This window comes from Vidua chalybeata (genome assembly GCF_026979565.1).
Source record: "Vidua chalybeata isolate OUT-0048 chromosome W unlocalized genomic scaffold, bVidCha1 merged haplotype SUPER_W_unloc_2, whole genome shotgun sequence".
In the NCBI taxonomy this organism is placed as follows: Eukaryota; Metazoa; Chordata; class Aves; order Passeriformes; family Viduidae; genus Vidua; species Vidua chalybeata.
The window spans coordinates 2,464,357-2,477,208 of record NW_026530331.1 but is presented as its reverse complement, the minus strand read 5'-3'; positions in this window follow the sequence as shown (position 1 = coordinate 2,477,208).

Genomic DNA, 12,852 nt, shown 5'->3' with positions numbered 1-12,852 from the left:
TGCCATGGTTTAGTTGAGTTGTTAGGGCATGGGTTGGAGTCGATGATCTTGAAGGTCTCTTCCAACCTAGTGATTTTGTGATTCTGTGATAACACACGGGGGCAGGAATTGCAGGGAAAAACAACCACAAATGGGTTTTTTTACAGCAAAGTTGCTTCTCCAGTCTCCAGCACACAGTTTTCCAGGCAGAATGGAAGGTCTGATCATACTACTGACTCTGTGGAGAGAAGTTGTTATCCATTTCTACAAGATGTTAGCAGGGAACCTTGTGATCAGTATTAGAGGGGCCCTGCCTTCAGCCAGGTGTTGAAGGATAACTGGGTTAACTGGATTGTGTGGATTCAATGGCCTGGCACAGCAGTCCCACAGGAGTACAAGGCTTTAGTAGGCACTGGTGCACAGTGCACCCTAATGCCATTAAGATATGTAGGGGCACAATCCATTTGTATTTCTGGAGTGACAGGGGGATCCCAACAGCTGACTATTGGAGGCTGAGATTAGCCTGAGTGGGAGTGAGTGGCAAAAGCAGCCTATTGTAACTGGCCTAGAGGCTCTGTGCATCTATTGTAAATGCAGGTGAACCCAGTGGGAAGAAATTATGATGTCTGACTCCAGTTCAGAAGGCTGAGTGATTTCTTTATTATAACTATACTATAATACATTAATATACTATTTAAAGGAGATACTAAAACTACATACCTACTTTTCTAACTACCATATCTAACTAACTGACAACTTGTGACCCTTGCTGGAGTCCAGACACAGGTGGATTTGATTTGCCATCAGGCTCAAACAATTCTCACCAGAATCCAATCAAGCAATCACCCTAGGTAAACAATTCTCCAAACACATTCCATATAGGAAAAACAAGGAGCAGAAATAGAAATTGTTTTCTCTTCCTTCTCTCTGTGCTCCTCTATGAAAAAATCCTGAGAGAGAGAAGGATGTGCCTGCCACATGCATCCATGGCATAGACTATCTCAGGAGACTCAGGAGAGGCTATTTTAAGGATACAAACTGGTATCAATGGGCTTTCAGTATAGCTGCCCTGGAGATGGAGGAAATTAAACAGTTGTCTACATTGCCTAGTCTCTCAGACAACCCTTTTGTTGTGGGGTTGCTGAAGGTTGAAGAACAGCAGGTGCCAATCGCTACCACTACGGTGAACCAGAGGCAGTATCGCACAGACACTCCATAATTCCCATCTATAAACTAATTTGTCACCTGGAAAACCAAGAAGTGATCAGCAGGAGCTGCTCACATTTAACATGGATGGGGGTCAAGGAGTCCTGATTGGTGACGTATTGTCAACAGCACACTGTTGTGGTAGCAATCAGTATCTGATGTTTTTTGACCCTTGTCAGTCCCAGAGCAGAAGGGTCCTCTGAGAGACCAGGCAAGGTATTCAGCTGTCTAATTTCCTCTGTCTCCATGGCAGCTATCCCAAAAGCCCAACAATGCCCTTTTGGGTCCTTGAAATATCCGTTCCTGAGGTAATCTATGCCAAGGATGCACAGGGCCTCTGGGCCAGTCACAATAGGATGTTTTTGCCATTTGTTCCCAGTCAGATTCACTTCAGCTTCCAGTACAGTCAGGTCTTGGGATCCCCCTGGCATCCCAGAAACCAAGATGGATTCTGCCCCTACATAGCTTGATGGCATCAGGGTACATTGTGCACTGGTGTCAACTAAAGCCTTATACTCCTGTGGATCTAATGTGCCAGGCCATTGGATCCAGAGTCCAATAGATCCAATTGTCCCTTTCCCTGACCTAGCTGGAGGCAGGGCCCTTCTACTTCAGGTCACAGTACTCCTTCCTCACTTCTTGTAAATATGATGACCCGAAGGACCCTTCTAGAAGATCAGAAGTAACACCAGCTCTTCTATTATGTCTGAGCCCTTGCCCACAGGAACCTGGAGCAGCATTTATCCTTAAAGAATTTCCTGCGGTGGTTGTTCTTCGTCTCAACTCATGTACCCGTGCTGCTAGGGCAGAGGTAGGTTTTCCATTCCACTTCTTCATGTCCTCTCTGTGGTCATGCAGGTAAAACTACAGGTTACCTTGTGGTGTGTACCGTCTCTCGCGGGCAGGGGGGCATTTGATCCCAATAGCAGACACTGGTTTGTATTGGCAGGGCATGGGACACTTCTTTAAATTGCTGGTAGTTCTCTTTAAATTTCTGGAGGTCCTTGGACAGTCTTTCTATGGATGAGATGCAGGCCTATAGTGGGAAAGAGATACATTCTTTGTATAGCCAGAGTTTGGTAACCAAATTATCTACTCTCTTCTCCTTTCCATGACATCACTGCCAATGAGTTGATGTATGATGGTGTCACGGTCCATAGGAACTTCCACTTTGTGTACACTGAACTTCATCTGGATTTATAGGGGATTGCTCGTTATTTGAATCCTTATAGAGTACCTCCAGCACAACCAATTTTCTCAGGTACTGAATACCTTGCTCCATGGTGTTCCACTTGTCTCTGTGCACTACTAGATCACCCTTGAAAAGATACCTTTCCCACATGTTTGACAGGAGTCACCTTCAGACGCTGAGAGTTTCTGTCCTCTTCCCAATCCCATCCTCAATGCCCACATCCCAGGACAGGAATCCCAGCTGCTTGGCTTCGCTACCAATCTAGTTTCATAGTGTGGGCCATGATATCCCAGCACTGGAGCATCCAGGTCAGAGGCGCTCACCCAACTTGCAGCTGAAATATTTTTGCATATCTCACAGCTCACCCAGGGATGGGAATTGTGTGATTATCAATGGCCCTGCCTCTTCCTCCTCATGTGAGGTCTGTGCTTCCTCTTCATCCCACACTAAGCAAACTGATTTGGTCTTGGATTTCTTCTTCTGTATAGGGGCGACTGCTACTGGCGCAGGTTGTTCTTCTGGTTCAATTGAAGTTTGAGTGGCCATAGTGCCTGTTGGTCTGTTTTTCTCCTCGTCCCCCTGAGGGTACTATTAATGAGCAGTGTCAGATAAATAGTAGCCAGGTTCAAGTACACTGCAAAACTTTGTGCCTCTCTGGAAATGACACAGTATTTTTCTTGCAAATATTATGCCACTTTATCCGTCCTGTACCTGTAGTTGTTCAGAGATGAATTTCCAAATAATTTGATCAGAATAGTCTTTCAAAAACTGGCCCATTTTCTCCCACATTCCATGCCACTCATGACTATCCACCCTAAGGGCAGATCTCTGAAAGACCCTCCAAAGAATCTCTTTTGTAACTCTAAACATGGTGTAGACTGCACTGAGGAGACCTGGCAGACCTAGCAACAAGAACATGCTTTCCTTAACATTAGAGGGAATTCAAAATTCTCAAAAGCTGTTGTAACAAGCCTGAAGGAGCAAAAGGGGGTGAACAGCTGGGGAAAAATCATCCTCTGTTATCCCTTCTACAGACTGGGTACGATTATTAATGGACTCCTAGAGGTAGTGAGTCAAGGGGTTAAGTTAGAAATGTAGTTAGCAAAGATCATATAGTGTGATTAGAGCTTAACAAGGAAACTAATTGATACCAGGTGGGGATAACTGAATGTCCTAGATTGCAAGGCAATATGTATTCTATTTGCCATCTGTTAGAGGTGTGGCAGTTATCTTCTGTTAATTGGGTAGTTGACTTTATCTCTTCCACAAACCAATCCTCCCTCTGGGGAGACCTGTGCTGTTAATGGGCTATTGAATGTCACTGCATGACTGATAAAAATTGCAGCATCCCATTGTGAGATGCTCCGCCCAGAGAGAGGAACCAAGCATTCCTAACTGGATAGAATCTGAGATTTTGGGACACCAGAACAGCCTTTCCACTGGATACCTAGAGGAACAGCTGCCTTTTCCACTGAACCTTCAGAGGAAGACTACACCCTTCTACAGGATCACTCCTTCAACAGAACCACACCTGCCACTCCAAGAGGACTGCAGCCACCATTCCAATTAGACTGCTACCAACACCCTAACCAACAGGGTGTCAGGTCGTATTCTGACTCTGTCAGTGTTGTTCTGTATTAGTGCACTGTTTATTTTATTTTTTTATTTTCTTCCCTAATAAAGAACTGTTATTCCTGCTCCCATATCTTTGCCTGAGATCCCCTTAATTTCAAAATGATAACAATTCAGAGGGAGGGGGTTTACAGTTTCCATTTCAGGGGAGGCTCCTGGCTTCCTTAGCAGACTTTTCAAACCAAGACACTGAAACAAGGTTGGGAATGACAGGTGATGTATGAAGTATTGAAAGAGTGCAGGAGCCAAAAATACCACTGGCTTCTAAGAATGAGAGGAGGTTTGGACTGTGACCAGCAGGCCAAGAAGCCATGCCAACTTGACATGGGTGAAGAGTTTAACATGAGGAAGAGGTCTTACATCCTCCCCAGAAGCCCACCGACCCAATTAAAGAGGATAATTGCGCAGCCGTAATGGATATTCAGCTAATTTTAATACTAGGTGAGAGCTAATGTTTATGTAATAGGTGTTGTAGAAACCATCCTGGAAACCATTTGAATATGTAAAACCTTTTTGGGTAATTAGAGAGCAGGAGTTTGTGACTTTTTACACATGCCTTTGGAAATTATTCCGCATGTGTCCAGCACTGTAATAAATATACCCTTTTCCACTTAATTAGTTGAAGTCGTCTGTCCATGCTTCAGTAGTGCCCAAAGTAAAGATAGGGGAGTGTTATAGATGAGTAATGAGATGCTTGGCTCTCACAATTAAGGGGTGAACATTATATGTATGTTAAAAGAAGTTTTATAAATGTATAGTTATGTTACTGCAATGTGTCATCCTCCCTCCCCCCAGTATTTGTTATCACGGGATGGTCTTGGTAATCCAGGCATTTGGGAAGGTTGGCTTGTTACTGTGGCAGCACCTGACCTCCAGTCAGAATGTAAGAAAGTGACCTCCACCACTGGACAGCAAAGAGTTCACTGACAAGGCTCTAGGAGGGGCTAGCGATATAAAAGGTGATGCATCCATCTTGAAGGCAGCCACGGGGGGGCGGTTTCCAGCACTGTTTTTCCTTATTTAGTCCTTTTGTTGTATTTTTTTGTTAAGGTTGAATAAACCTTTTAAAAATTTTAAAGTGAGCAGTCATTTCTTACAATGAGAGCTCGTCTGGGATAAAAATCTCCTCTCTGTGGCTGTAGGAAATTTCGAATGAGAGATGCGCCCTGCCACATTTTCGGCAGCTCAGTCGAGTTCTCTTGCAACCACTGGTGAGTGCAGGTATCCCCCCGGGGACAGCAGAGGACTAAATCACTAAAAAGAAAAGGGAGAAGAAAAAGCAGATGAAAATTGTGAGTATTTGCATGCGTGTGAGAGTCCAAGAGTGTGCTTGGAGAGTGTGTAAGAGTTGCTGGACGTGGGGGGCTCAAGAACATCTGAGGGGTACCAGGTTGAGAGCCACCGGATTTGGGGGGGGTGTTTGACCACGCTGGTGTGGGTGGAAGGGTCTCAGAGACCGCGGCGGAAGGCCACATGGGTGGTCTTTCGGGCTTGCCGGGAGTGGCGGCAGCGCTGTGGTCCAGGTGCGGCCTGGGCTCGGTGTGAGCCCAGGCGCGGCGGGGCTGGGGGACGCGAGCAGCGCTGGGGGAGCAGCGTGGCCCAGGTCGGCAGAGGGGGGCCACAGGAGCCCAGGTGGGGGAGGTCTTTCAGCAGTTGCCCTAGAGCACCAAAAAGCACTGGGGTGCGCGACGCCAGCGGTGAAAAGAGAAGGGTGGACTCAGTCACGCAGGGGTTCCTAGACTGCAGGTGCTGTTTTTTATTAGTTCCAGCCCGCCAGGGAGAAAGTAAGGGGCTTTTTTTCCTTCTTTCTCTCTCTCTTTTTACTTTCTTTTTCTCTTTCTAACTGAGCTGGGGGCTGGCTGGGCCTGCCATGTAGCAGGGAGTGGGGTGGAGCCACCACTCGCCGAGCCGGGGGTGGACCGGGCCGGCCGCGGACCGGGCCGGCCGCAGACCGGCTCCCCTGTGATACCTGCTGGCATAAGGCTGTGGGACCAGAGCAACGAGCCGAGGAGGAGAGGAACGGCAGGGACCAATTCGGTGATATGGAGGTCCCTGGATCAGAGGAGAGTTTTTTTTTACTTTTCAGAAGAGAGGTAAATTTTTTATTCTCTTTCTCTTCTTTTTTTTCCTTTTCTTTTTTCTTCTCTCTGTCTCTCCTTTCCTTCTCTTGCCTCCTTTCTTGTTTCTTTTTTCCCTCTCCCTTCTTAGGGAGGCGGGCCCTGCTGGGAGAGTGTGTAATTGGCTGATTAGGGGAGGCAGGGTCTGTGGGGGGAGGTCCTGTGATCGGCTGGTCAGGATGGGATTATGGGTGAGTAGCGAATCCCCAAGGGAAGAAGCAGAAATTGAGGAGGTACCAATGGGCATATCCCCAGATAGTCCATTGGGAAGGAAATTAGCCCAGTGGAAATATGACCCCAATACTAGAGAGAAGGACGAGAGCAAAATGATTCAGTACTGCATGGTAGAGTCGACCAGAAGGGAAATTAAGAGGGACCAGGTATATTGGCAGAGATATGGGTCAGATGAAGGATGGCTATGTCAGGCATTAAACATCTATGTAAGAGCTAAGAAACCATTCAATCAGGAAGAGCGTGACTATGCTGCCTGCTGGGAAGAGGAGATTTTACCCTCTAGGGTGAGCATGTTTAAAGTATCAGAAAATAAAGAATGGGACCCATTAGAACACTTGCCCCCCCCCCCCCCCCTCCAGTAGCCCCAAAGGTACCTCCCCTACCCTTTGATGGGCCTGGCCAATACACCAGAAACAGAGTGGCACAACGGGAGGAAAGCAGATCACAGGATGGGAACCAAGCAGTGGGATTATATCCCCTGAGGGAAGTACCCCTGGCGGGGGGTAGAGGGAGGAATTGGATTCGTAACCATACCTCTCAATTTCTCTGACATGAGAATGTTCAAAAAGGAATTAAAAGGATTATTAGAGTGTGGAAATCCAGGGCAAGGGGGATATCCCCCTGTCTGCCCTGGGGTGCTCTGACTCCCAGGAAAACACTGACTTTGACCCTCATTCATGGAGAAGACCTCCTAAGCCTCAAAGTAAACCAGAGTCCACAAAAGTGTGAAATAGATTGTAGAGATTGTAGAGATTAGTTTAGTATGTCACATGGGTGAGAAATTTAGGTTTTCGGATTTTTAGCATATTGTAGATAGATGCAATATGGAGGATACAGGGTGTTGTCTCAAGTTCCTTTCTTCTTTCTTCTTTCTTCTTCTTCCTTCTTCTTCTTGGGTTTGGGTGGTATCTTGTAATTGGGCAGAAAAATCCACATTGCGGACCTTTAGGGGTCAGTTATTGGGTTAGAAAGGGAAATAATCTAGATGTCACTTCTTATTTGGGTAGTTTAGTCAGATTAGACGTAAAAAGACCTTGCAGTGCGAGTTTGTTAGCCATTTTGTGCTGTTTTCACGCAAGTAAGGTCTGAGTGCAGACAGTGTGCTGAAGTTTTGATAACAATAAAACAAGAACCTGAAGACCGCAAAAACCCTGTGTGTCTGCTTTTCCTAACAAATAACTACTTCAAGGGGTTTTCACCCTGCCAGGGGAGCCCTCAGGGAGTTGACCAACGTGGGGCCCACAAACTCACATTGGAGGACCCCACTGGAATGGCAGAACAATTAGACCAATTTTTAGGCCCTAATATTTGTACATGGGAAGAAATGCAATCAATAATGGCCATGTTATTCACACCAGAGGAAAGGCAGATTATCCAGGCAGCTGGGATACAGATATGGGAAATGGAACACATGTAAGGACCTCCTGGGGATCTGAAAATGCCCACATTGTGCCCAAGTTGGGACCACAGCAGCACTGGGGGAAGGCAAAACATGGAGGAATATAGAACATTAATTATAAGGGGTATTAAAGAAGCAGGCCCATGGAGCCAAAATGCTTGCAAAGCATTTGATGAACAACAAAAGAGAGAGGAAACCCCAACAGAGTGGCTAGAAAGATTGTGGAAAAATATGAGGCAATATTCAGGTATCAACCCTGAAACAGCAGCTGGACAGATCTTACTGAAAACATATTTTGTCACCGATGTGTGGCTAGATATACGGAGAAAATTGGAGAAATTAGACAATTGGCAAGAAAGGGAATTGGAAGATCTCTTAAGAGAAGCACAGAAAGTATATGTCAGGAGGGATGAAGAGAAAGCAAAGGAAAAAGCCAAAGAAATGTTAACTGCCATTAGAGAAGGACAAATTTGTTTTTATTGTAAGGAAAATGGACACATCAAGAGAAATTTGTGCCAGTGGAAGGGACCAAACTACTGCAATATGTGGATGACCTATTGGTGGCTGGTCCTAAAGAGGAGGACGTACAGGCAGGTACCATAGCGTTATTGAACTTCTTAGGAGACAAGGGATTAAAGGTTTCAAAATCTAAGTTACAGTTCACTGAGCCTGAGGTTAAATATCTGGGACACTGGTTAACAAAAGGTAAGAAGAAATTAGATCCAGACAGAATAGCAGGAATTATCACCTTACCCCCTCCACGAACAAAAAGGGAGGTCAGGCAGCCTCTGGGGCTTCTAGGCTACTGCAGGCAATGGATTGAGGGATACAGTGAGAAGGTAAAGTTTCTTTATGAAAAGCTTACTACAGATAGGCTAAAATGGACAGAGGGAAATGAAGAGGGATTCAGGGAGTTGAAAGAAACACTTATGGCAGCTCCAGTATTGAGTATCCCTGATGTAAAAAGACCATTTCAGTTATTCGTGGATGTTAGTAATCACACTGCCCATGGAGTATTAACTCAAGACTGGGCAGGATCAAAGAAACCAGTGGGGTATGTATTGGAACTTCTAGACCCTGTGAGCAGGGGCTGGCCTACTTACTTGCAAGTGATCGTGGCAGTGGCAATATTAGGAGAAGAAGCCAAAAAGGTAACCTTTGGGGCACCGTTGGTAGTTTACACTCCCCACAGTGTGAGGAGTATTTTGCAGCAGAAAGCGGACAAATGGCTCACTGACACTAGGCTCCTGAAGTATGAATTCACTCCCATGATTTAGAATTGCGAACAACCACAGCACAAAACCCAGCTCAGTTCCTGTTTGGGGAAGTCTCAGGAAAGCCTACCCATGATTGTGCCGAGGTGGTGGAGCTGCAGACAAAAATAAGGCCAGATTTGGAGGAAGAAGAGTTAGAAGAAGGGGAAAAATGGTTTGTGGATGGGTCCGCAAGAGTCATAGATGGAAAGAGGAAGTTGGGATATGCAGTGGTGGATGGTAAGACAGGGGAAGTAGTGGAATCGGGACCCCTGAATGCTGGATGGTCAGCACAGGCTTGTGAATTATACACGGTATTAAGGGCCTTACAGAGATTAAAAGGGAAAAAGGGAACAATTTTTACGGACTCAAAATATGCATTTGGGGTGGTACACACTTTCGGGAAAATTTGGGAAGAAAGAGGGTTCTTAATACTCGAGGACGAGGATTAGTGCATGAGGAAATTATAAGACAAATCTTAAAGGCTATCAGGGGACCAGAGGCAATTTTGATCATCCATGTGAAAGGACACCAAACAGGAATGCAGTTCCAAACACGAGGAAATAACTTATCAGACAAAGAAGCTAAGAATGCAGCTTTACTGAAGGTAAGTACCCTGGAAATTGAGGAAGGTGAGGTCTGGGAATATCCCCCGCATCCTTCCCCGAAGGAAATCGAAGGGTACGGAAAAATAGGGGGTAGATTAGAAGAAGGTAAGTGGAAATTACCAGACGAGTGAGAGCTATTGTCGAAGGACTATACTAGAAAGATTCTGGGGAGATTACACCAGCAGACACATTGGGGGGCCCAGGCCTTAGCAGAGCAATTCCTGAGATTCTTTGGGTGTAAGGGGATTTATGAATTGGCGAAACAAGAGGTGCAAGGATGCGTGATTTGTCAGAAGTTCAATCGGGTGAGAGCACGACAGGTAGCATTGGGAAGCCGCCCAGTAGCATACCGACCTTTTGAAAGGATTCAGGTGGATTTTACCGATCTGCCCAAGGTCGGGAGATATAGATTTTTGCTGGTAATAGTGGACAAACTATCAAGGTGGGGTGCCTTTAAAAGGAGGTATGCAGCTCAGTCCAGGTATGAAACCCTGGAAGAATATTCTTGCTGCCGAGAAGATGGCTTACCTCGCCGCTGGTGGCAACCCAGTGGGCGTAGGCAAAGGCAAAGGAATACTACTATGGGGAATCCTGATGAGCCTGAGTCTAGCAGTGTGCCACACTACTAGTACGCACTTGGAAAACCTGCCCAGCACAAAGGGGCAGATCCCCGGTAATGAGTGCGGACAGTGAGAACAGACTGTCCTGGGAGGACAAGGAGAGGTGGAGGCTCCGGCATACCTAGCCCCAAGAAACTGCAGCAAGGGTAAGCAAAGTGGGTACTGTTCCGTAAATAGCACTCAGCATGGGATATGTGAATTAAATGGAAAGATAATGTGTTACTTAAAAAAAGGTGACATCTAAGGACAGGCAGTCAGAGCATAAAATATATAAGAGGGATGCTGGGCAAATACCTATCCCTGTCTGTGACAAATGTAACAGCACGGATGGATCGAAGGGAAAATGTAGTCAGTATTTGTAGCTTATTTTCAAGCTATACCAACTGTGTTATGATAATAATCAGCTGGGAATGTGTGTAATGGGGGGAAAAACGTACTGGGTCGGAAGGAACTTGAAATATGAAAATAAGCTATCTCTCAAAAATGAGACGGTTATTCTTGACCTCCTTGAGGATCATGATGACTGAGCTTGTCTACAATTTGATAGGATATTTTGCTTCTCAAGAAATAAAGGGGGAGTAGACCCAGAGAGTAAAATGAAGCAGGTAGTGCAGGAACTGAAAAGACAGGAGTCAGAAATGAGAAAAAGAAGGGTAGAACCAGAGAGGTTAAAAACCCTGAGTGAGCAATATGACCAACTGGGGAAACAGTATAACTATTGGGGATTGCCTGCCTCAGACAAGAACCTATTTATAGACTTGATGCAGGAAATTGCGACAGAATTGGGATTGTCCAATTGCTGGATTTGCGGAGGGCTCAAGTCAGCTGAAAAATGGCCTTGGGAAGGTGAAAGTTTAGCTCCAGAGCAACTTCTAAAATGGGATAATGCTAGAATTTCAACAACAATCCAGAGACCTGAGGGATGGGTTTTAGATAAGAGGGTAATTGGAACAATTTGTATTAGCAGGGAAGGAAAAGTATACTGAAGTAGTGGGATATACCATGTGTATATCCACTCTAGCAGTAAACTCACATAACAAAAGCAGGGTCTGGCAACCAGAACCTCCTGCAGGGTACTGGAGCTGTGAAAAAGGGACTAAATGTAAATGGAGTGATAAAATTGGACTCTGCTGGAACAAAGGCTCTGGAGCTAATCCTTACCAATCCTTGGAAGAACTAAGAGGTTACTGGAATGAGCCAGAAAGTACAAAAGTTAGATAGAAAGCTCCAAATGGTATATATTGGATTTGCGGAGAAAAGGCATACAGCGAACTACCTTGAAAATGGAAAGGGTCATGCACTGTAGGACTGATAAGACCTGTTTTCTTCACACTACCCCGGTCAGAACGCAGCTCATTAGGAGCACACTTGTATGAAACTTTAAATAGGAAGAAAAGGGAAGTGAAGAAGAAATTCCCTATTTTTGGTGGGGGCTAGACATGGGGTGAAGAGGAATGGCCTGCGCAGAGGATAATAGAATATTATGGCCCTGCAACATGGGCCCAGGATGGGAGTTGGGGGTATAGAACCCTGATCTACCTGTTAAACTGGTTAATAAGACTCCATGCAGTAGTAGAAATCGTCTCAAACCACACCTCAGATGCCCTAGAACTGTTTTCCAAACAACATTCCCAAATGAGGGCTTTTGTATATCAGAACTGGATAGTGTTAGATTATTTGTTAGCCGAAGAAGGGGGAGTCTGTGGGAATTTCAATGAATCAGAATGTTGTATAGAAATCGATGATTACAGAGAGACCATCAGAGGTCTGGCGGCAGAAATTAAAAGGGTAGCACATGTTCCAGTCCAGAAATGGCATTCCATCCTCCAACCATCCTGGTGGGATCACTTATTTGAAGGAGCTTAGTGGAAGAAAGTAATATTCTTCATATTATGTTCAGTAGCTGGGGTCATATTCTTACCCTGCTTGATACCTTGTTTTATCAGACTAATACACTCAGTGGTACAAGGCATGCAGATAGTAGCCATGCCCATGGACCCGGAATGTGCTACCAGAAAATCAAATCGGGTATCTAAAATAATGAAATTGGAAAAAGGAAAACTAAACAGTAAGGCAGCAGATGCCCTAGCAAAATTTGAAAAGCAAATAAAAGAAGACAGGGTTGTTTATAAGACGTATCAAGAAATACCACGGGAAGAGTGGGATAAAGGCACAGAATCTAGAGAGAACTGAGTTCTTAGGAGCACCAAATAGGTAGAGCATGGAATAGTTACACGGGTTCAAGGGAAAATTCACGGGTAGCTAAAAATAAAAATGTAACGTTTGTTAGGAGAAAAGCAGGAATTAATGTGTTTATGTAGAAGGGGAGGGATTGTTATGTGTATTTTGGATAATTCGTGCTTATGAGAAATAGATGTATGAAATATGCTATATTAGAAATATTCCTCTAAGTTCTCTTAAGCACTCAAGCCGGGGACAGGAAGGTTGCTTCATGGTATTTCTAAACCGCAGCTGGCAGCAGGGAGAAAAGGACCTAATTTGCAAGCGAATGAACGTGGCTTGCATGTAGATGGGTGCTTCTCCAAGGTGATCCGAGGAACACCCAAGTGATGAATACTCGATAAATATCTCAGACTGAGATAGCCAGAGCC